The sequence below is a fragment of the Leptosomus discolor genome, chromosome 8, assembly GCF_034619465.1.
Source record: "Leptosomus discolor isolate bLepDis1 chromosome 8, bLepDis1.hap2, whole genome shotgun sequence".
Classification (NCBI taxonomy): Eukaryota; Metazoa; Chordata; class Aves; order Leptosomiformes; family Leptosomidae; genus Leptosomus; species Leptosomus discolor.
In genome coordinates, this window is record NC_141398.1 from 34880576 (window position 1) to 34904220 (window position 23645).

The following is a 23645-nucleotide window of genomic DNA, read 5'->3' on the forward strand; positions in this document are numbered from 1 at the left end:
ATCATTTTCAGCGCTCTCAGACATCTGAGGGACATCTGCAAAACCTGCTTGCTCCCCAGTTCCCAACCAGAAGACATTAAACAAAATCAGCACAGTTCAGATGACAGAGCTTCCCATATCCTTTACTCACACAACACCCTCTAGCATCACCCAAAACCCCAGTTCCTGATAAATTCAGTGCTGTTCTTTGTTCCATATTCCTCTTCAAAATGGTTGCAGATTCAGACTGAATGGTGAATGATATGCCAAATAATACCAAACATATCAGCAGCTCCCTCCCTAGTAATTTGATCAACCGCTAAAATTCAAGACGATGCAAGATCAAAGCTGTGCGACTAAAGGAAAATTCTCTTTTTGCTTTGAGCAGCCTTTTCTCTGCAATTGTGCTTTTTTTTAAAAAAAAAAAAAAAAGAAAAGGTTATTTTACAGATCATTTCATTCTTCTTTGCCAAACTCAGAAAAACATGCGTACCTCAACTCTTGCAATCTTTCACCTTCGCCCTAAAAGCAGCTTGCGCTAGCCAGGAAGCCAGAGATACTTCTGGCAGAGATGTCTGAAGTAACAGTGTATGGATCATTTTAGCCATCATCTGAATGGCTGAAAAACTTCCTGTTCAATTAAGTCCTACATTAATCCCTACCATTTGAATAAGATTTTCCATCTGCTGGCAGGAAGTGATAAAAGGCACACAGTCAGTAGGTTGTGTGCATTTTAACCTCTTGCAGAGGTTGCAGCTTGCAATTTAACCATACCTGAAACCAGATATCTGTACTTCCCACGGCCTTTCGAAGGCTCCTCTATCATCTGGCTGTTACCAGGGACTCAACATTTCTCTAGCAAAACTACAATGTTTAAATATACAGTGAGGGAAGAAACAGACAGGCAAAACGCATCCTGTATCTGCTGCACAGACTTTATTCTGATAAGCAAAGTGATCACTTTTGCATAAAACACCCATCAATCACATTCACCATCTTGCCAAAAAGGATCACTAAACAGAAACACACAAATGAGCTATCGAGGGGAAAAAAAAAAAAAAATCAGTATATTCCATTATGTTAAACCTATACTACCCTTACATAATTATGAAGACAAACTTTAGCAGGTGCTACTTCCGCTTTTCGGTCTCTTCTCTTTTCCTACATCGCTGTAATTTTTTGCATTATGTTTCTCTTGGAAGCAAACCACAACCCTTTCCAGGCTTCCCCACCAGGAGTCAAACAGCCCATTCTTGCAAGTCAGTCAGGCAGATGCAGTCGAATTGTCCTAGTAACTCTGTTCATACCTTCTTTCAAGCCATGCCACATCCTGCTACCAGTCAAACTGGGCTGAAAAGGAAAGGGGCCGTTCACTCCGTACCTGTTCTCTGACAGACATTAAATCCTACAACAGGGGCTGGCTGGACTGCCAGAGCATGCTGTCTTTCTCTTCCTCCTGAATGCCAGACAAAGTAGTTGGGAACTAATGATATGGATGGAAATTCTGGTAACAATTCCTGTGCCACTGTAATCTATAGCCTTCCCTACAGATTTCCTTTCTTTACCTGCAGCAGTTCAGTATTCAATACTCTCTTGCTTCTTGCCACATGTGTCATGCCCCATCCACCCACCCTGGGAGACGCTAGTGAAAAGATAAGGCGTGTATCAAACTCATTCTAGTACCAGGTAATCACAGTAAAAAAACCTCCACACACGGACTGCGCATATGCACCAAGATTTGTCTGGGAAGTGGCAAAAATACAGTCCCTCTGAGAAGACTTTGTTCACAAAAGAGTGAGATTTGTCAATGCTTCATCTTCCCTAACACCCTCCTTACTTTTAGGATATGGTGGTATGTGAGAAGCAGGATGCCTGACATTTGATGGTACAACCCAAACTAAGAGCTTGCTGATGGTGAAGGATAAAAGTCATGTTCCTTCTAGTCCTCCATCCCGCTGTGGACTCAGACCAGGAAGGGACGGGAACGCACTGTCCAGCCAGAAGTAGCATCTTTCTGGAGCAGCAAACCACTGCACTGCCTCACCTGCATCTTTCTGCTCTAAATGAGGGAGCTCAGTTTGTTTAAACTGATCTCAGCAAGGGCTGTTGCAGAAAAAAGGTATGGTGTATGTTCTCTTCATCTCCAGCTACATGTTCCTGCTTATGCCAGCACTAGAGCTCCTGAGACCCTATAATCAGCTGGCTGAGGAAATCAATCTAGCTGAAAATTAATTTATAAGTTGATTTTTTTCTTTGTCAGGTTGGGTTTCATAAGCACAGACGTGCTGGTGTTGGCACAAAAGAGGTGGCAAGAACTCACGGAAAGGAAGAACAGGGCTGCCTTTTCCAGTAGCAGCTTGCATTAAGATCACCCTAAGCTGACTGAGAAACACATTAGTCACTGAACTGTAAAATTTTAACGGAAAATGTGCCTGGCAGCAACACCAGTGTAGTCCCCTTTGCTGTCAACCCTTTTGCAACAAGGAGCCTAGTCTCCATGAAGACTCTGCAACAAGGAAGACAAATGTGGGTGTCTTTTTTTTTTTTCACTCGATAACCTTGGGTTTTTTTTCCTTTTTTTCCTCTTTTTTTTTTTTTTTTTAAAAGTAATGAAAAGGTCTTACTTCCTGCATCTCTGTCCCCATAAGCAGATCACCCATCACTCTTCCCTGTACCATCATAAACAAAGCCCCAGCTTACTAATGTTTAAAATAGGAAGGAAAGGATGGCATTCCAGATGCTGTCTACACTGCTGGTGATGCTGCATGAAAGTTGAGCTGATCCAGGTGCCCCATGGGCAAAGAGTCCTGCTCAGCAGTGCCAGCAAGCTAGCTTGCACTGGGCTCCTCTGGAAGTGTCCCTGAGGCACAGCTGCCCTACCCTGCCACTGATCAGGTGTGCTCCCAGCCTGAGGGGTGACCTGACAGCAAAAGTAAAGGAACGGCCAAGAGCAGACCAGTTGTAGTTTTCAGGAACAGACACTTTCAACAACTTTAGGCACATTCAGTAGATGTCTCCGTTAGTCTAAGCACACTCTGATACTTAATTAATTTCATACTTAGGAGGAGACCATATTCAGCCATTCTAACCTGCCAGTAACCTGCTCTGTGATGGGCAGCAAGCTGCCTTCCTCTTACTGTGTTGCTTTACAAACTCAACCTGGCACTGAAGTACCTCCTGCAGTATATGTACATACACAGATGTCAGCTTGCTCTGCACCTCTGACACCTAGTCTCAAATATGAGCTGTGACACCCAGCCTCAAACGTGACAGCCTCAGGGCGCACCTTGGTCCTCGCTGCACCTAGTGCTTTTATTTTACTTGCAACTGGATCCTCCATAATAGATTGCATACCTAAGCTTAAACTTCTTCCCAGATCTGCATTTGTCATAGAATCTCCTTGCAAGAGAGAGGTTCCTGCTCATCTCTCAAACCCCACTGGAGTCAAAACTCCCTCTGCCACAACCCATCAGTAGTGGCCACTCAGCCCTGTCACCTGTGGCTCTGGGGGACAGGAGGCCCCTCAACAAGGAAACCCCACCTCACTAAGAACAGTCTTGTAAATCTGTCTAAAAAGGTCCAAAACCCTGCGGTGCTTCCCGATGCCACCACTCTTCCTCAACAGCACTGAGCCAACATTTGGTCACTGATTTACTGGGAGTCCTCAAGCAAATCACTTCACTTTGCTGTCCCTTTCCCAGGCTGAAATTAAGACATTGACCAAAGGAAGGCAGGCAGAAGGATTAAAATCCTATGAAAAATGGCGTGGGTGTGCACCCATGCCTGTTTAAAGTAGATGAGGACCTGAGGCTGGTTTGCCACATGGCCGTACAATAGGTTGTGGCAGAGCACTCCCATGCAGGAGCAGCAAGAAATTGTCAATTACTTCAGCTGGGACCGCCGGTGAACATTTGATGAACTCTCAGCACCAGTTCATTTAGCTCTCAAAAGCCGTGCATCTGAAAGGCAATTGGTGAAAGCACCACGCGAAACCCCGCTGAAGAGCGAAAGTGAAATTGGAATGAGCACTTGAGCAATAAGAGAAAGCAGGCAATAAGGCCAGGAGCAATAAAGAAAGTAAAACATCGTGAGGGAGTGCAGAGAGCCATCGGTATGCTCCAGCAAGTGGAAGTTACCTGAAAATAAAATGGAAATCCCACAAGGACCAGATGACTGAGGAAAGAACAGCAATGTGGCTGACAACATGTCTGATTAGAAAACTGCAGAAATCTGACAAAATATGCGATCTTTTTCATAGCCAGCCAACTGCTGAGCCACAGGTAAACAAATAGACAGAGGATTTCATAAGCCCCTGAGTATTTTCTCTATTTTCAATTACATTAATTATGGGTTCAGTAGCTAGGGATACTTTTCAAAATAACAAACAAATGCAACAACAATGGGTTGTGTAAGTGACTGCCCTTAGCACTAAAGGAAATCTTAAATAGCTTGAAGGTGAGAATTAAGTCAACAAAGTCAACAAATAAAATAAATGCGTCTTTTATCACACCGTTACCAAGGGAAGAAAATGCCAAAAGGCATAACTAGAGATGCTTCTCCTGAGGCCTTGCTGGCAACACAAGATAGCCCCAATTTAATTAAGTAAGTTTTGTTAAATTGGTTCAAATCCACGTGGACTGTTATGGGTTAAGAGTAGGTTAAACCAGTGCCTTGTTGACAGATAAATCAAAAAGACAGCCTGTCCATACAGCCTCTTGTGTCAGTTTAAACTTCATTAATCTAAAAGCTACATTTGAAGTTAAGTTAACATATGCCATCTAGAAATCTCAGCAAAGCACCACCATTAAGACTTGAATGATTTCAGATCAGTAAATCCAAAATCACTTCTACAGCTATCCTAGATTCCAGCTCTACTCCACGACCTGCAGTCTTCTGTGATGGTTTGTTACTGCAGTCAGGAGGCAGATTTTGTCTTTGGAAGAAATTTGAGCTACAATTCCATCTCTAAATATTCAAATCCTATACTTCGGAAAAGGTACTTACTCCAACTTCCCATTTTGAATCTATATGTGCAATATTAAAACCACACCAGATGGAGACATCCCTGGTTTTGTACGGGGTTCAAAATCTAGAGGTGAGTTTGGTAAAACACGCTGATCTATATTTTTGTGCCTTCACCAAGGCTCTCCCTACACATGAGAGACTCCTTGCAGCCAGGCAGCTTTAGAAGTGTTCCAGCTCTTCCATGCATCACTATTACATAAATCTGCGAGATCAGAAGCTACACTAGAAATAACTGGGTCACTAACAATATCCCTCTTCATAGCTACTGCAGGACCTTAGCCAGCCCAACATGACTGATCTGGTTTACAAAGCTTTAAGCTGAATAAAATTAAGCTACATAGGTAAGTTTTACTTTATTCAGTGTTTTATACATGCATATACACGCACACACACATGAATATATACATATATATGTTATCTGGAGTAGAAAGCAAGGATTGGAGACAAAGATATATGAATAGCCAATTTTTAGATTACTATAATAAGCTTTGCAGAAGGTATTTCATAATTTAATGAGATAATAAACCACCATAATTAACTGCATTTTACATACCTCTCCCCTTCCCCGAGGGGAAAGAAAAGCTTTAAAAACAAGCAAAATCTGAAACTCAACACTCCTCCAGACTTAGTAAGGAATCCATCCTACCAAAATGGGTGAACCAGACACTGTAATACCTGCAAAACATGCCTCTGAGGGAACTAAGAGTTTAAGCCCGTTTCCAGCTCCAGCACTTTAAAGAACGGTTTCTAAATCTGACTGAAACCAATGGAGTGCCATCACCCTCAAAGTGCAGATGCAAAGCAAAGCAGCTGTTGTCACTCAGGTCTTCACCCAGCATTAGGAGTGTCAAATTAAAGACTACTCAGTTTTACTGAGCGGTGTCTTCAGGAGGATTCAGCAGCCAATTATTACATACAATCATTTCCCTAATGAAAGGAGGCGTCAAGGTGAAAACCCAGGCGGGGGGGGGGGGCAGGGCATGGAGGGGGAAAAAAAAAAAAAAAAAAGAAAATTAAAAAAAGAAGATAGCAAGCTAAAAGCAGCAGAGAAGGAGATCTATGGTGTCAATCCCCACCACAATGGCCATGAGGTTCCCTGGGTCACAGGGGACAAACAAGTCAGAGCAGCTCCTCCTCTAGAGCCCCCTCTTAACAGATAGCAGAGAACCCTCTGCAAGTACTTTTTGGCAATGTTTCGATGCTCCCTGTTCCATTTAGTGAAGGAAAATCACGCACAAGGCAAAAGTCTTTGGACCAGCTATAGCTGATCCAGAACATCCATCTCCCTGATCTAGATGGCTGCAACAAAGTGAGACCTGTCAGTAGCTAGGGTTCACCATTATTTAAATGAATTATTTAAACACTACTATAAAACAAAGTGCTACTCTCTCCTTTCTCAACCTGTCACACTTCTAGACAAGAAATACAGAGGAAAAACTACGGCACCTTAATTTATAGAATCTCAGAAAGAGCTCCTGGGGGAAAAAAAATACCGGTCTACAAATACTGCGCAAGTAGCAGTATAAATAGAAAAACTGAATTAATCAGCTTCTTAACACAGTAGGGTAACAGCAGCTACAGCAAAAATGTGGGCTAAACACAAGTTTCCCAGTGCTAAGAGCAACTCAATGCAGAAGCTGTGATACTGAAGCAAATCTGCTTATGAAGCAGAGGACGTTCATGACCTGGGGAAACAAGAGTCGTTTCTGCGCTGGGCCGCAGTAGAGAGCGAGGACTCTTCAGGAGAAGCAGTGAGGGTCTACAGTATGCGAAATGCTATTCCAAAGCAGCACAGATGGACTGTAACTGTTATCAGCGGGGACTTTAGATGGCTAAAGTAACCAGCTATCCAAAGAAACAGCTATGGATTTTAATACCATCTCCAAGAAAATAGCAGCTATTCCCTTATTTCCTATAAGACATACAAATCTGCAAGAAAAAATAAAGCCCTTTAAGGAGGGGGGGAAAAAAAACCACAAACCAAACTGCAATTTCCACAATGGGAGCTCCAGCAATGCTGCCTAACACACGGCACAGGAAGGCTCTGGGATGCCACCAGTCAGGGGCCGGTTGCTGCAGATGTCAGTAAGCAATTTGTTTTCATCAATAACACAAGATGCCTGTAGCATCACGAGTTTATGTTCATTGTTTACCAAAAACCACAACTGTCTTATCTTTTATTAGTCGGATTTCTCAAGGTTCCCTACCTTTCTTTTTCCCTCCCTAGCATAAATAAGCACATTTACAAACAATACAAAAATAGTCTACAGAGAGAAAATGAAGCTCACACTGTGGGATGTTCATTGTGTGAGGCTGGAAGACTTAAAGTGATGATAAATGCATTAAGTTATGTTTCACGTATCACTAAGTAACGCCAAATTCTATGCTTAAAATACCTGACTTGATAATGCAGTCCTCCTAACAGAGGGGTGATCCCCTAGCAGACACGACGAAGCACCGCGCTGCATTATATAATGTTTTCCAGAGGAGTGAGCAGAGCGCTTTCTGCGATGCACAGGCAGCGTACAAGCTGCCACTGTGCACTCAGCAGCATCTTCTACAAGGACTGTGTAGCAGGATCAAGAAACTCGTGGGTATATTAAAGGAAGAACAAATGACATTCAAGTAGCATCCATGTTTTCAAATGCAGGTAGTGCCTAGCATCACTGCACCACCTAATTAAAATCCACATGAACTCAAAGTGACACCCATCTAGAGGTAAACGACTCTTGTGTATGCACCTCAAACACTCTCCTTACCTATCGAGCTGGTAGAGTGCAGCTCTGCACTGCGACATCCCCTTCTGCACCAACTAAATGCCACTGATTTATATGTGCTGGCATACATATAGAGGGAGGGGCCGGGGGTGGAAAAACGAGGTGGTGGGGGAAAGGAAACACAAAAAGCCATCTCATCTCATCCTGCTGAAGAACTCCCAGGGGTTTGTCAGCTGATGAGGTGTGCTGCTGGTGTTGAGTACTGCCAGTGCTCAGACCTTCTCGCTCAGTGTTTCATCCACCCCAGCAATGCAGCTGAAAATCTTGATAAATCCTCCCTTTGACATTCAATCTGGAAAATAACTACTGCGACACAATGCTCCAGAGCTTTTCATTTCTACACTCATTAAAATAATTAAGGAACTGAGACTGACATTAGGTTTTTTGTGGGGTTTTCCACGTCCTCGTTAAAAGGCTCCATGGCCGATATGACTCAGAAATTTAGACCTCATTATACAGAGCCACCGAGATTAGTATTCCGTTCATGGGCTTAATAGGTATTTAAGCAATGTAAGAGACAGGTTTTGTTTTCTTCTTTTTTAATTGATAGAATAAACTGTATTCAAATGCTCAGAAAGTCTCACTTGTCTGCGAAGCAGAGAGCACTGAATGAGCCTAGCACAAACAAGTCCTAGGACCTTTTGTTGCCAATGAGGCAAATGAGACCAGCGGGTTTCCTCCTCCATCTCCAAGTCCTTCGTAATTAAAGACAGCAGCTTACCTAATGTTTAGGAAGCACCGTAAACATTTGTTTTCATTAAGGCTCATATTGGAAAACCATGCAGATTCTGTTGAATAAAACCTAGCAGAAAAACACTTCAGTAGAAAAGGTTGGGATGGCCCAAAGAAACAGCAGTAAGGAACAAACAAGGAAGAAAACAAAGCAGTAAAGTCAACAACTAATTCATGCACCCTGGACTGTCTAATGACCACTAAAGAAGTACAGAGAGGAACACAAATAAGAAAATGGATTTCTGTTTAAAGGACTAAAGGGTTTGGTGCTTCTCATACAAAATCACAGCAAACCCTCAGAACAGGTTACTTCAGAAAAGCAAAATGTTCTTCATACTATGTGAAAAACAAGAACCTGAGACAAAAAAGCAGAAGAGACTCTGCTACCCTTATTAATTATTACTGGGGGGGAAAACTCCAGGAAGGCAAGAGAAGACTTTCTTCTTCCTACATTTTATTCAGGACCATGAAACACTACTCTACATCTTCAACACACGTCCTTGAAGTCCTGTCTTCTTGGTATCTGAAGTAAACACTATAATATTGAAGGGGCTAGTGAGGAAGCAAATCTCTGCATAGACACTACTCTTACACTACTACTCACTGGAGAAAAATAAGTTTTTCTTCTGGAAGCATGTTGCCAGAAAGCTTCCAGTAATATCCCACCCAAAAAAGATGCCTGACTCAATAGGGTATTCCATTTTGTAATAGAAAAAAGGATTCCTGAATGTGTGTGTGTCCTCCAGCCTCCACTTAAAGAAGTTTTTGTCAGTTTGCTTTTTAAGTTGTGAACGTCAAGTTCTAAAAGACATGTCCCTGAGCAGTGAGAAGAGCCTTGGAAAAAAGCACACCCAGAGGATAGGAGAGATCAGAACAAGCGGATAGTAACAGGGTCTGGAAATCTGCCCAGATACTGAAATATTGTTGTCTGTCCTCATGTCAAACCCTACTTTGGCCCAAAGAGTCTTTAAAAATTGTTATATGAAGCTATGGTATACAAAGGTTAAACTCACACTTCGTTTTAGAAGACAGAGTAACAAGAACTTCTAACAAATTCCCTTTTAACTCGCCTGTTTCATGTTAAAAACTAGAAATAACGATGTGACAGAGCTGCATTTCTAACATCAGAGCTCTGTCTCAGGAAGACAATCTTCCTCTTCAAGAGCTGAGAAGAAACAAGAAACAGCAACAGCCCCAGACCGTGCCTTTCTCACCCATTGCAGCCTAGAAACTTCCTTCCTCCATGGCAAACAGATTATTTCGGTAGTGACCTGTTAGTGTTTTGTAGAAATTAGGAAATTAGCATACAGCTGCATCCCCAGGCTGGCAGAGGGCTTTGAATAGCACGTAAAAACCCGACAGAGAAGCAAATCAAGCTGAAGCCTTGAACTAAAGGCAGCATATAACACCAAAGAACGAGACACCACCACCCCCACCACCACCACTCTCCCCCCAACAGCTAAAGTAGGTACATTTCCTGGAACTAGACATTTTCAGAGTATGGGGTGGGGAACCAGTGCTCAAGAAGATGCAATAAGCAGCTGAAAATAATGACCACGATTTGGAGCAGAGTTCCATATTGGTAAGTTTCTATGACTGAAATAAGAGGAACACAGTGTGGTTTAGGAAACATGGGGTACTTCTGTTATCTTGGCTATTTTCATTTAATTAGCCTGTAACACCAAATAAAAATGTAAATGTGAGATTATTCCATTTTTACGATGAACAACACATACCCTTTGTACTCCCACTGAATTAGTAACCCTGCACATAAGCTACAGCTTCAGAGGAAATGATGCAACGTAGGACCTTCAACACCAACACATACTCGGTGCACAAGGCTTTGAATGAACAAACCTGTGGGTGAAGAGGACATCTTTCTCTGCCACTTAAATAATCAAGTGCCCAACAAGCATGAGACCTAGACTGGCAACCATTAATTCAATAAACACCTAATTTCTCAGAGTTCACGCTGGCCATCTTCAACAGAGGGAGCAAGCTAACACGAGCCAGGTAAGAGCCTGGGGAAATACACGGCAGAGAGTAGGTGGCATCATTTTCTGATGGCTCATTCTGTGGTGTAAACCTCCAGCATACATAGAATAACACAATTGAAAAGGAAAATAAAGAAGACACTCTGCTGAAGAATCTGGAAAAACAGAAGGATATTAAGCAGGGCTACTCTAAGTGCAGCCAAAACCCGGGACACTTAATTTACAGCATTATTCAGCCTGCAGATGCCTTCGGAAAATGTCTGACCCACTCAAATCAGTAACGAAAAAGCACCATCTTCCAGCGGATCCAGGAGTTAACGCTTGTTATTTAAAAATGGACTTGAATGCCATTGTGCTGATAAAGCACCCTCAAAATCCTCTTTCAGTGAGATAATTTCATTTTTGTTTATTTATGAATATCTATGTTAATTTAATATTGGAACAAGGAAGTGGAGACATAAATACATAAATCCAAAAAGACACACAGATATAAATAAAATAGATATAAATAAATAATATAATTTATTTTTGCTTTATTCTTCAAAACAATAAACAAATATTACTCCAATCTTATAAATCCCTCAGAACTCTGCCAATTAATTTTGAAGATGGAAGAGAGATACAGACGTTCAAGGCCACACAGTATGGCAAGAATCTGAACATGCATGTTCCTTACCCTGTACGGTACTAGGCTACTAGGAGACACTGTGGGTTTAATGCACAAAGAGGAACAAATGTTTGAATTCATGTTCTAGTAGGGTCCTGCAATTGTAAGCTTCAAGGAAGAAACAGCCTTTTTTTCATGTGTTCTTTTTCTGAATTACTCCAGTTAATTCTCCTGATAAGAACAGTGTGGCCTTTACCCAAATGCTATCTCCCTTGCTTTTCTATTTCTCATCTGATTCACCTTTAAAGTTTATTTTGCAGCCCAACTGGAAACTGGAAGCAATTAAACTGGTACAGCATAAGCATATGTATTGAGAGTAAATTTAATGACAAGATCTCTACATAACAGAAACAAAGTAAAACTGATAAAAATCAAACCTTGGTCACATGGTTCCATTTTCCTAGGTATGACTGAAATCTTGCAATCTAATTTTGAGGTAATAAGAGGATTTCATAAGCCTAGAGACATAAAAGCAACGTTCTTGGAAGTTGTGCGACACGTGGTTCTTGTTCTCTTACAAATCAACCGGGTGAGATGAACTAGATTTCAAGAAAAACCAACAGCTCTCAATTTTTCTAGCATAAGACAAACACAGAAAGTCCAAGCAGACCGAGATACCTCAATTAGTAGGTGAGCTTGGTTTCAGGCTTCTGACCTAAGAGTCTGGGGGGGTTTGAAAGATTTATCAGTCCCTATTAAAACAACTTTGTGATTTTCAACGTGCAGATGTAAAGAAGACAAAACTAAAAATAGAAGTAATCAAGAAAGTCCCAGCTGCTCACTTTCACAGCAAACTAGACGTACGCAAAAGAAAACATGAGACTCCCTTCTAAAAAAAGAGTTGATTAAAATTTTAGAGTAATTTATTTTTAAATACACATTTTGCTTGACAAGTTGCAGAACAAATTGTCACAGGGCCAGGAATAATCTAAAGCACAATAAAAGAGCACAGAAGGCAAAAAGCAAAGGGTTTCAGAGTCGCTTCCTCACTTCACCACAAAAGCAGAATGACCAAAAAAGATGAGGTGTCCCAGAGTAACGTTACCCCGGCAGGCTTGGCTGATGGGGGCAGCCTGCCACCACCGGGGGGGGGGGCTTTGATGCTCCTCCTCTTCATCTTTCTCCCCATGGCCACCTCTGCTGTGCTCACTGAGGTGCCAGGGGATCTCTCCCTGAGACCAGTCCCAGTAACCCAGCAGAAAACCACCTGCTTTGCTTTTGCTAGGTGGCAAATCACACCAGAGCCAGCACAAATGGTGTCAGTGGAAGCACGTTCCTCCTTATCATGTAGCCCCATTAGGCTATGATTTCAACCCAATGCTCCAAACGGGAAGCAAAGTGATTTGCATTATCTGACCAACAGCCCAAGGTAGGGTATTTACGCAGTTGTAAAACAGAGGGACTTTCAGTAGGCTCCCAGTTGTGGAAAGCCAGAGATGACAGTGCTCAGCAGGCCAAAGGAAACCAGTGCAACATCACAATTCATACTCACCTATAGCAAGATCTCCTAAAGAAAGAGGGAAAACCTCTGAAGATGAGCTACCTTAAGAAACAAGCATTTGTCAAAACAGCAGTGCAGCTACACCAGCTTTCTGGGTCAGATGTATCCTCGGCCAGGTAGTTGTGGTAGAACTTCTTGGTTGGAGAGCATATTTCAGATCTCTAAGTCATTCAGCAAAACTCTGACACCAAACAAAATAACGCTTCCACAAGACAAGGGGTTCAGAAATACAATAGCACATGTGCAACTGTTGCAGAACAGCCGACTACCCAAACACCCACACTTCTCTGTTAAAGCTGGAATATATAAAGCTGTATAAAGAGCTATCAGAATTATGATGAGGTGCAAAGAAAAATCTCTCAGACTTTAAAGGCTAATGATGTGTTGTCTCAAGTTTTCATTTTTTCATCAGAGAAATTTTAACTTTGCACCAGGACATGTTTATATTGAGTTCCAAAAGCTGCCATTTAAAATAAATAAATTCTAGAAGTTATCCTATACACTCAGCATACACACACACACACGCATTACCAGTTAATTAATTTTGCAGAATCATGACTCCAATGAACAGCTCTTCAACTGTGAAGAAAGATCAAATCAGATAATAGCTCCACAAGCGCTCCTTTTAACTAGGGATCTCCTTGCTTTCTACTTGTACCCCACATTTTTCACTCATATAAATTAGTATCTAGAGGATTCCCTGGAAGTGTTACAGGTAAATGACATGTTGCAATAGAAGAGATTTTAGAAATGAGGTCTGTACAAAATCTATTTTATTGAAAATGTTTATATATTTTCAATATAGCTGCAGGAACTCCAGGAAAGGAGGAGAGCAAGGGAGGAGAAGACAAAGAGTGGACAGTTATTTCCATAGTAACTACCACTACAGAACTCAGGGGAGAACTTGTCTGAAAGCTGAAAGAAGGATGCTACCAGTGGAAACAGACTGTAATACAACTGGAAAAAAAAAACCAAAAAAACCCAAAAAAACAACTTGCAGATAATTTGCCACATGGTCAATGATCCCTTAAGCTTTAGTTTATTTAATCAGAGGCAAGAACAAATACCAAGAGAGAAAAGCAAAGGAGGAAAGCACAAAATCAAACATAATGATGACATGGCCATTACTGTACAAATTATTTAACAATAAACATGCCATTAAAATGGTCAAAATAAAAAGGTTCAGGTTAAGAAGAAAACAAAAATTACCTTCCCTCAGGAAATCCTGTGCTACTGGATGTAGCAATGGAAGAAACTAAAGGAAAAGCACTATACTTGCATAAGATGGGCCATATATGTAAAAAGCCTGTGATTTTTCTATCAACACAAAAGACCTGAGAAGATTCCAGAGAAGATATTTACAGTAAAAAATATCTATGCTTTTCCAATCCAATTCAGAGGTAGAAAACTCTTCCACTCCCAAACTTCAATGCTGATGACGAGGACTGCCCTAGTTCTGACCAGTGCTCACACTACCCCACACCTCTCTCATCCACCTGGGAGTCTTGAGACCCACTCCCTACTTGGGATAACATCTGCTTTAATCTGACGCATAACAACAGTAACACCCGCACTGCGGTCAGCTTTGGTCAATCAGCAGTAGCCCATGCTCATGCTGCCATTTACAAAAAGCATGTCAAGAATATACCCCTACCACCTACACACTGTCTAGATCAGCCACAGGAATAAATACAGAATAAGATTTCCTATAGTTCAGTGTATGCCAAACCAGCATATAGCATAAATAGAATCTTCAAACACTTACACAAAAAAACCCCAGATATACTTAAAACTCAATGTTAGGATACACTTCCACTTCAAAATGTTCGAATGGTGCTCTCTGTCTTTTAATATAATTATCTTTGCAAAGCACATAGGACAACGTTATGACAACCCAGGCTGGCTTTTAACTAAGCACACACGCAAAACACTCAGGTCAGAATTATATCAGAAGAGATGTTGTATGCAAACAGTCCATGGTAAATCTCCTCTAAATGTCCACAGGAAAGAAACTAGTTGCTTCCATCACTAGTTTGCTTAAGCATTAATTAAAACGCAAACTAGGTCTTACAGCTCTTAGCAGCAAGATCTTCAGAGATCTTGTTCAGAGGCTGGAGAAGCCATGGTAATGCAGCCTACTAAATCGTGTCCAGTCTACCACAACAAAACAAAAAATTTCTTCAGGCAAATCAGAGTTACATTCCAAAGATTAGACTGAACTAAAAGCTTAGGAGCCCACTATATTACTGCAAAGTAGAAAATATCAAGGATCTTCAGACTACTTCTCCTTCCATGGTCTTTATTTCCTAATCCTTCAAATGACCACTAAAAAGTGGCCTTACTTCATAAAAATTCTTACTAGGTTTAGTCTCAGCAAACTGCCAAATATTACAGCATTTTACATCTTTATTTCAGGAACAGATTTCTGCGCTTCCATTCGTGGCCTTTTATTCTTGCTAAAATTACTTTTATCTGCTGACACATTTTTAAGCTCAAACTTTATTTTTATGCAAGAAAGTGAATCTATTTCATTTAATTCTGAAATCTACCCATGTTTGATGGTGTCGAATGTCTTCTCATTAAGGAATCTCTTCTTTTCCAAAAGAATTAGACCACTGCAAGTGCTAGGATGGCTAATTTCTAGGAATCAAAATTTTAAGATCCTAATAGAAAAAAAAAAATCATGGCATTGCCGTGATCTTCAAAATACAATTATATGCTTTTTTTTTTTTTTAATTTGATTTTAAATTCATTTGGGGGAATTACGAAGGGAGGAATAAGTGGAAAGGCATTCATTTGTAATACATGTGATTGGTTGGGTTGTTGGTTTTTTTTCGCCCCATTCATGCTACAGGATCATGGAAACTGATTCATGGAGTAAAAGCTGTAGGAGATCTCATGGGCCTCAACATTTGTTTGGTGAGGGTAACACAACTCAAAGCAAAAAACCATACATATTGCAAGTTATCCACGTTTCCACTATTTAGGATGAGGCGGCCTGGCCGTGGAACAGCAACAACAGCCAGAAACAGCTGAAGGTACAGCAACAAGTCCATCTCTGCTGATGTGACAAAATCTCTGGGAACGTCGACCATATGTAACATTTCTTCTGAAGAAGAATGGGGCTTTGGGAAGGAAAAAAAAAATATTCACTGGCTGTCCAGATAAAGTCCTCGATGGAAAACAGTTTTAGTACCAACCTGTCTTTTTGAAATGCCACCTAAGTAGTTTGTCCATAAATACTGTATTATTTCTCTACTACTCTCCTGTCCAGAGTTTTCAGAGAGTAACAAAGTCAAGAAGGTTCTAAAAAGGATCAAATCGGACAGGTGGCTCCTCTCCCCAGATCTCAGTGGCAGCAGTCTGGGCACCGGGCTGAGCCACCGGTCAGTAGCTGAACTGTAATATCAAGGTAAGAGAAGGCCTAGCAACTGCACAGATGCATGTGAAAAATGACAGAAGAAACCAGATGCAGCAAAGAGTTCTGTTAACCCAAACATCAGGGTAGAGTCTTATATAGACAGTGGCTTATGCGCATCAAAAACTCTCTTTCACGCTGACACACACATTTGCTTGTAAAAAGTGTCTTTCAGTACAGAATCAATTATTTCTTACACTGTTTCAGAACAACCTCTGCCTAGTATTTAAGCAGTCAATGTCTGGCCTGTCATACACAGGGATGAGACATATGACTAAAGCGAATGACAGTAGGAAGGGGTTATCAAGTAGCTGAAAGAGAACACAGAACCACAGACACAACTGCACCCGTCCAGTCTGGCTTTGGAGACTTCCTGGGCCCTCAGGGAACAAGCCCAAGCTCAAGGCTTTGAAGACCTCCTCCTGCCACTCTAACTTCTGAAGAGAAGGTGGCAGGTGAGGTCAAGTGAGTTTGAATTGGACACTGCTTAACACTTCTCAGCTTCTATAAAAATTATACCTTCACAATTATTAAATCGCTACTCAGACAAGTTGTTTTCATAGCTGTCTACCTACAAAGTTGAAGTGTTCCCAGATTCTTGTACCTTGTTATAGCTTTGCCTGTGGCATAGAAGAATCCATGTCAACAACTGTTTGTTCCTTATGAAAATATTGAAAGAACATTAATCACCTGATTTTTTACTTTACGAACTACCTAGAACGATCTCCTTGACCTGCATTATAAAGCAGGTAATCTGTCTTTTTACTATTCCAGCGCAAATCCACTCCAATGGACTGTTTTGTTTATAAGGCTTGTTATTTAAATATAAATGTGCTGCACTAAAAATATATTCCACTCATATCAGAATTTCCAGAGGGGGGTAAAAAAAAAGAAATCATACTGCCATTTTGGTTTTATTGTGGACTAATGTAGTTCTTCATAAGCAAACAACTAGTGCAGATTTGCACAGCCTAGTGAAATTAGGAAAAAAAAAAAAAAAATAGAAGCACCTGGTTGATAAGTGGGATTACATTATGTGGCAGCAGGCAACAGCTGAACACATATACATTATACAGTATTTCAATTAGCAAAAAGACTATTCACTGAAAAGGTCCTGGAAAAACCCTTTGATATTATGAGCAGTCTCCCACTTTCATGCCTGAGTCATAATGCACTGCTCTCTTCATCACCTACAACACCGAGTAGAAATCCCTGACAAACATATATGTGGGAACAGGACTGACCTTGTTTGACGTCTTGCATGGAAGGTGCTAAGTCTAGTGCTAAAGAGGCTGTTCATTATCAACTATAAAAAACAATCTGACAAAAGAGAAAAAAAAAAAAGGAAAAAAGAAACCAACCCTGAGTCTCCTCAATCTTTTGACAGCTCTGCTGCAAGAAAGTCTTTTGCAGCTCAAGTTGAAAAGGATATAACACTAAAAGACATCACTTAAATTAGCAGCTTGCCTAATACGCAGAAGGTTGCTTGCCCTCAGCTGGCATTTTTTTTGTGCTGAGGGTGCAACAGGGCTCTGCCAGCCTTGTAGCTGTACAGCAAGCAGCCAAAGGAACCAGCATACTCGCCTCCCCCTCCTCGGCCATATACTCCCCCCTTTTCATTTGACAAACCTTGACACTCATCTTGCCCCACAGTGAGCCAGTTCAAGGAGTTAAATTGGCGTCTAAAAATAAAAAATTTTTAAAAAGACAAACGGGAACATGGAGCAGGCATCAAGGAGCAAGGAGCCAGCACTAGGCCAGGGGCAGGAGCACACCCCATGGGTTGGCCTTGCTGTAGCACACACCCACACTTCTGACTGTCACATGCTTGAGACGGTTAGCAGTACACTGCTGTATTAATTAAAGGCCTCAGAAGATTCCTGATAAGCAATTTCTGGCCAATCTAGCTGTGGTAGCTTAAAACACTACTGCTCCCCAGTGGGCTGTCCCTTTCTCCTGCAGCCAACAACCCTTCCTGAGGCAAAGCCAGACAAAGTGTCTTCTCCCAAGAGCTGCGCACACCCTTGGTCCAGGGGGGGACATCCCTTCACTCTGTTGCTCCTGCCCGCCTTTCAGGAAATTTCTTCAACCCTGTTTTTCTTCTAAACTAAACAAACCTCTTTATTCCCCTTAATGGAGAAGGTATTCTAACATGGAGTAAAAAAGACAAAAATTTAAAGCTTAACGACTATTAAAATCAGTCAACCTCCTCCCACTTCTCGCAGCCTTCTATTAACAGAACTTTACAATAAAAGATAAATGTATTTGTGCATTTGGCAACTCTCTGTGCGTGTTTCTGGGAAGGGGGCCATGTACATGAGTAGCCACCTGATTAGTACCAGGAAGCAAGCAACAGCCTGCTATCACCAAAGATTAACATACTATCACATCGAGTCTGCTCTGCACATGTCTCTTCTTAGGTAAAGTGAGCAACTGTTGCTAGAAAACACAGAGCTGTCTCTGCGCACAGTTATTAATTGCTAGTGGTTGTACTCTTAAAGAGTTGCCCATAAAAACGTACGAGCACCCAGCACAGTGACCAAATACCTTTGGCCTCTTACCTATTGACTGCCTCAACTGAGAATCATAGCTGGAAACTGGAGATTCGCAACAAAAACATGCAGCTCCAGTGAACACACACTTCTCCTTCAGCAACTACTTTTTATGGGTTCTGAAAATGCACAATCTTTACTTAGTGAAGACCATCCAATCTGATAGTTACCAAGCCTGTATACCAACACTTCTGTTCCTCTCTCCCAAAAGCACTGAACAAACTAGCAACTAGTCTCACTTACATGGCAATTGGACAGCATCCCATTACACAACAGATTCAGTGTAACATTTGAATGCTTAGCTTTTGCCAAACAGGGCCAGAATAATGCTGACACCTTTTTACTGGCTGGAAGTATTTACTACTCAGGATTAACCCTCTGCTTCCCCCCAGACCTGGTCATTAGCAATACACAGAGCCCGGATCAAAGCAAGTATTTTCCATTCTTTGCGTGTAAACTGAAACAAATCTAAGTATTTTGAAGTCCTGAGGTTGCCACTACTGCTACTGCCAGTCTCCCCAAACCCCCCAATCATTCTGTAAGTAGGGCTTACAATTTTTGGACTGATCTGGAGACTTTGTAGAAGCAAAGCTGTACACGTACTTCTTTTCCTCCTTACCACCACCAAGCTGTCACAGATGAAACCTGCAGCATCACAAAAGGCAGGCTGCATACTTTTAGTACTGTTCCATGATTTTTGTTGCAATCGAAAACGCTACACTGAAAAAGAAATGGAGATGAGACTTTCCTTGTTGGCTGCATATCGGGCTGTGTAGGAAGCTTCCTCCAGTCCCCAGAGAGCAAAGGTGTTAATTACTGACAAAGTACCCACAGACTAGTTGGAGCCATTTGAAGCCTAAAAGCACCAGTCTACCCTGTTCAAAAGCCTGGTCCATCAAAGTACTTCAGCGAGTTTCTGAACAAAATCTGCAGCATTATATTAAATCAGCATAATTTCACCAGAACCACAATCTCTTTCCTCCCATCACGATGCTCTCTTTATGGCATGTGGGGCTCTTCAATCAAGCTATGTTACTAAGAAAGGAGTTGAAACTGAAAAAAAAAAAAAAAGATGTGATAAACCTGAGGCAGTGCTTGGTTGGGGGTTGTACCATTGTGTTAGGCAGCTTGGCGTGTATATGTCTCTGAAACTGGAAGAGTCTGGATCAACTATAAATGCAAATTAAACACACACACGCTGCACACACACATGAATCTATCTCCCCATGCCATTAATATTAATGTGACCTGCTCTAGCAGGGCAGAAAATGGTGCCAGAACAGCTCACTGAACTGACCAACCTGGGGTCCAGAAGACTGCAGACACGACAGCTGGGAAAAGGAGGAAGAAACTGGGAAGAGACTGTTTGCCTCCACAGTACCAGCCTGCCATTACACTGAAGAACTGCAAGGTCAAACCGGAGCCCCTTACAACAGCCTCCCTTATTTACTATGCTTACTTACTTAGCACTCTTCTTGTTTCCATCACTGGTGTGAAATACAGGTGACCTATTCCTATAGAAGATGACAGGTTCAAGTTTCCAAAAGAAACGTTCCTGCCATACACCAAAACCCCCCACACCAAAACCCCACAAGCCATTAAAACTAAATAGTAAACTTGCATGTAATGCACAGTTCAAACACCACAGGAACCCTGGTACTCTAAACTCACTGTATTATAAAGAGCAAGTTCCAAACCCACATACTTCACTAAGTGCACCAATCCCTAAAATCATTTCACTGCATATACCACCAGCTATATACCACAGTATTTCAAGAAAACAAATACTCATTTTGCACAGGGGAAAAAACTGCATGAAGCTACAGCGCTTAAATGTGTGTTTTAGTACAAGACTGCCATTAGTTGTACATACAGCTAAAGAGACAATGGAAAAGTTTGATTTTGAGGAAGCCCAGGGGGAAGACAAGGAAGGCACAATTTCTCAAAACTTGATGAGCTGAGGCAGTGAACCCATAGATCCCATTTCAGTCCCATCCCCCCTCCTAATCCTTCTGCATATCCTCTGTCCACCCATTACTCCTGGCACCACTCTTTGTGGGATCCCAAGATGACATGGATTGAGGAAACATGAGATATTCAGCTAAACAAAACAAAAAACCTAAAAGGAAAGAAAACGATGACATCAAAACACTGAACATGCTGCAGTACAGTTTAAGAGAAAGAGCCCAGAAGAGGTCTGTCTGCAAAGAGGAAGCTGGGGGAGGGAAAAAAAGTAGATAAAAGTCTGTGTTGGGTGTAAATGGAAACAAAACAGGAACATTCTCCTTCACAGTAACTGCAGCAACAAACATAGTACTATTTCAACAGTTCATGGTGCATGATGAACTGAAATGATGCCTCGCCTTCCACAAAAGCCAGAAAAATATTTTTAATCTTGGCTTCTGTTTTGGTTTGGTTTTAACCCAAAAAGTACCAAAGGCACTGGGTTCCCTATTATTAGGCCTGAACCACCCAGCTGCTTCTCAAGTGTCTGAATTCCCACAGCCAAAAACTAGCAAATAGTCCTCAAAAAAAATTCAGCTGAAATACTCAAACGCAGTTTCTTGGGACTGGTCATGTAGCAATCCCACTCGTTTCTGAAGCTGGACTGTATAGGCACCAGGAGCAGGGACGGCATGAGGGACAAGCCCTCCTGCCCCTTGCCAGCCCCAAGAGAGAAAGGGGATGTCCCCTTGATTGCACTGGCGGCTGCTCCTGTAGCCATGCTGTGAATAAGAGATGAAAACTCACACAGGTTAGAATTAAAGAAACCTGGCAAAAGGCCTCAATCTGTCTTCCTCTCACTATTACTTTTAACCCTAACCAGCTCCTTGAACCTACTCATGGTGCAACCCGGCAAGCAGTCGTGTCGGCACAGCTGAGGAACAAGGGGACAAAGCAAGTGCAGAGGGCAACAAAAATTCCCTTAAGATAATGTGCAAGCAACAGCGGCAACGCAGTAAAACAATGACCACTGTCTCCTAGGATCACACCTACAGTGGATGTCACCTGTATTTCTAAGGAGAAATCATTTTCCAACCTCCATTGTATCTCATAAAGCCAAAAATAAACACACAAATACTTCTCCCCTGACCAGCAGTAGGATGCAATAAGCCTTACAAAATTTCTACCAGTATGGAAGATAACACAAATGTTATTCTGATACACGGGAGGAGCTAAGTGGGTATATTAAATAGACTTTAAGTTTGTTGCTGGAGGGTGGAGGTGGTAGAAAAGGTTGTGGGGGACAGGGGTGGGAGACACAGGAACAGGAGGTCCAGGAAAGCACCAGTCTCCTCATCCCATCGCGCTTCCCAGGGGAATCAAAGTTGTACAGAAAAGGGGAATATTTCTTTTGTTTGAAAGAGAACTTTATTTTATGGTTCATTTTGGCTTGCTTGGGACTAAGATGCAAGGAGCATGGAGAAAAAAAAGTTAAGAAACCATCTTCTGTCTTTTAAAAACAGCATTTTTCAGGCAGCCTGTTTTGGTTCTCACTTCATACAGAGAACAACTTCCAGCCTCCTGCATTCTCAGCATATTTTCTGTAATAGATTGGATTGAGTCCCATGATTTTAACGCACATTTTGCACATTCAGGATAAGAACTCATAAGAGTTCAGCAAGGACCTTTAACCGACTTCTAGGAAAGAGGATGCAGCTTGCTACAGCAGTATCTCAAAGTAGTCCTCTGCAACTGACACCCATCACGCTGCCTTATTATCCAGTTTCTCTTCTCAGAAGCATCTATTTTTTTTTCAAGTTCACATGGTTTCATTCACAGAAAATTAAAAATAACCACAATAACACTAACTACTTTCGTGATGCTTTCCTTGAAATTACACACATGTACGTATCAACAAGTCCCCGAGAGGCCAAAGCCAGGGGAGAAGGAGGGGAAAGGCATTTAATTTAGCAATCACCTACTGCAAAACAACTGTTTTTCCGTGCTTTCCAAAACAACAAGAACCATCTACACTGATGGATAAAGCAAACTTCAACCACATCCTCATGGTTACTAGAACGACTCCACACTGGAAAGTTCGTTTATGGTAAGGCAGTATGTGCAACCATATCCTACTGATAACATAATCACAACCTTATAGCACGAAAGGGACAAAGCAGAAAGGCTGTACTTTAATCATAATGCACTACTGACCTTTTCCTCGAGGGCCCTTCTTCAAAATCTGAAGAACTAACATCGTTGCTCGTTGAGGACACTTGCGATGCATCGTCCTTCTCATTCTCCAGCTGTTCTGATCCTGGTCCTAATCCTTTGGATTGGCCATTAGCGAGAAGTCCTGTAAATGTGACAAAGTGGTACACAGTATTCAAAATCTGCATTACCAGTGCCAAATGGATTTTACAAAAATTCACACATAACACTAACAACAGAGAGCTGACGCCCAAAGCAACTGTCTTGCAAAGAGATATACTGGTAACACAGATTTTGCATAGAGATACTCCAACAAAAACCTGCGTGACCGTGTGTTTCTGATTTGGTTAACTGTAAGGCCCCATTGGCACATAACCACACTATAGGTGCTTGCAATAGTATTTATAAACTTGTCACACCCCTCATTCAAAAAGGGACATAGCTTAGTCCTTGTTTTACAGAACTCTTGTTGACTGGCAGAGATGAAAGTCTTTTGCATTTATCTGTAGATCAATATAAAATTAAGCTGCCATTTGGTCCAATTTGTCACCATCTTGCTCTTCATTCTCCTGCTTCCAACTATTGCAATTTACCATCCTTTAAAAAAAAAAAAAAAAAACCAAAACCAAAAAAAACTCCACTAAATCCCAAATGGGTGAACCTTAAACGTCTATTTCTCGACTCTGAGTCTTCTGGCCAAGTGTCACTCATCTACAGAAATGCCAGACTGCCAACAGTGCACAGGGCAGGGGAAATGTCTGCCACAGCTGCCTTCCCTTTTGTGCCTTTCCTCTCCTGGAGGAATACTACAGCAAACAGAGTCACATAGATGGGAAACAGCATCG

General features: G+C 41.6%; 1 protein-coding gene across 1 annotated transcript in view; it reads right to left on the reverse strand.

Annotated features, from left to right (window-relative positions):
* JARID2 (jumonji and AT-rich interaction domain containing 2) overlaps nucleotides 1-22945 on the reverse strand; it is a 99155-nt gene extending 76210 nt beyond the window's left edge. The window contains exon 1 of the mRNA XM_086469572.1: nucleotides 22804-22945. The gene's annotated coding sequence lies outside the window, so the exon portion shown is untranslated. The remainder of the gene's footprint in view (nucleotides 1-22803) is intronic.
* Nucleotides 22946-23645: the final 700 nt, after the last annotated feature.